The 1,491-nt window shown below is 39.7% G+C and overlaps 1 non-coding gene across 1 annotated transcript; it reads right to left on the bottom strand.

Annotated features, from left to right (window-relative positions):
• Positions 1-1,053: 1,053 nt before the first annotated feature.
• Positions 1,054-1,190, bottom strand: LOC117094067. Its single transcript, XR_004441394.1, has one exon. It is a non-coding gene; the product is annotated as a small nucleolar RNA SNORA2/SNORA34 family (small nucleolar RNA).
• Positions 1,191-1,491: the final 301 nt, after the last annotated feature.

Genomic DNA, 1,491 nt, shown 5'->3' with positions numbered 1-1,491 from the left:
GTAGCTGAGATTACAAGCACCTGCCACCACACCCAGCTAATTTTTTGTATTTTTCGTAGCGATGGGGTTTCACCATGTTGGCCAGGCTTGTCTCAAACTCCAGACCTCAGGTGATCCACCCGCCTTGACTTTCCAAAGTGCTGGGATTACAGGCGTGAGCCACTGTGCTTGGCCTGGATTAGGCTTCTTGACTTGCGTTAACTTGCTGACACCCTCTTTGCTCCCTCTCCATGCACTCCTCTCCTTTAATATCTCCCTTTTAAGTGACTGTTTAATGGGGCTTTTCTGCAGCCCACATAACTAGAAATGGTGATGCTGCATGTTCTGAGAACCTGCTAAGCCTCCCTCTAAATTCTAGCCAGTTGATCCCAAGTCTCCATTCAGTACCTTGAGTAGGATTCTGCACTCCCTCCAGACCCCCGGCCCTAGACAGTGAGGATTCAGCATGAATGACTGCTCTCTTTTTTTTTTTTTTTTTTTAACCCTTTTTGTATTTTTATTGACTGGTTAGACTCTGGGCATTTAATTCCCTGTGATGCAAACTCTCTCAGTTGTACATACTTAAGTCTGTCCATGTCTCACTGACTTACTGTCTCAGTCAATATAGTGTTGGCTGGCTTAATCATAGAACCTATTCTGTTTGCTACCTCTAACTTTATTTTCTCCCTAACAAGGACACCAGGAAGTTGGGGGCAGGCAAATATCAGTACATTCAGTGACTAACTTTCTTCTCTTTTCTTTTTTCAATTTAGTGTTTTATTATGAAAGTAATACATGCTCATCATCAGTAAATGGTTCAGAATTGGGGGATTTCCTAATCCCATCTCCTGCTAACAGTGTGTTAAGTATTCTTCCAGTTGTTCTCTAGTCATTTACTAAAAATGAAATAAGATGAAATAAAATAAGGTAACATAAAAATCACACAAAACACACTATATACACAAACAGAATACTACCAAAAAACACGATTGTGTAATTTGACCTTTTTCATTTAATAATTATTGTGATTATTTTCTATGTCAGTATATTTGTCCATTGTTTTTTTTTTTTTCCAGATGTTTCTTTCTAATGAATTGGCCATTACATTTCCAAAGTTATAAGATGGCCAACAGACCATAGGAAGACAATTAGTTAGTCTCCTGCTTGAAACCAACAGCTTCAGCAAACTGCTGGCCTTGAATCAGGACCAACCATTCTTTTTAATACCTATGGAATACTTTTACTAGAACATTCCGCCTTCAAGGTATAGCAACCCAACTCATATACTACTTTAAGCAAAAAAGATAATTTATTGATTCACAAGAGTAGGAGGAAGAGATGTGGGGTTGGCCTTGGAAGGTATTAGTCCAGGGACCCAGTGGTGTCATGGGGATGCCCTTTCTTTCCATTTCCAGATCGGTACTAATGATTTGTTTGGTTTCCTTCTTTTCTACAGCAAACCATACTTATTTCATGCAGTAGGAACAGAGGGTCACTCCTGCAGGTATCTTC

This window comes from Trachypithecus francoisi, unplaced genomic scaffold (genome assembly GCF_009764315.1).
Source record: "Trachypithecus francoisi isolate TF-2019V2 unplaced genomic scaffold, Tfra_2.0 Lachesis_group12, whole genome shotgun sequence".
In the NCBI taxonomy this organism is placed as follows: Eukaryota; Metazoa; Chordata; class Mammalia; order Primates; family Cercopithecidae; genus Trachypithecus; species Trachypithecus francoisi.
Note: the sequence above shows the minus strand (reverse complement) of the source record. Positions and strands in the feature narration are given on the sequence as shown.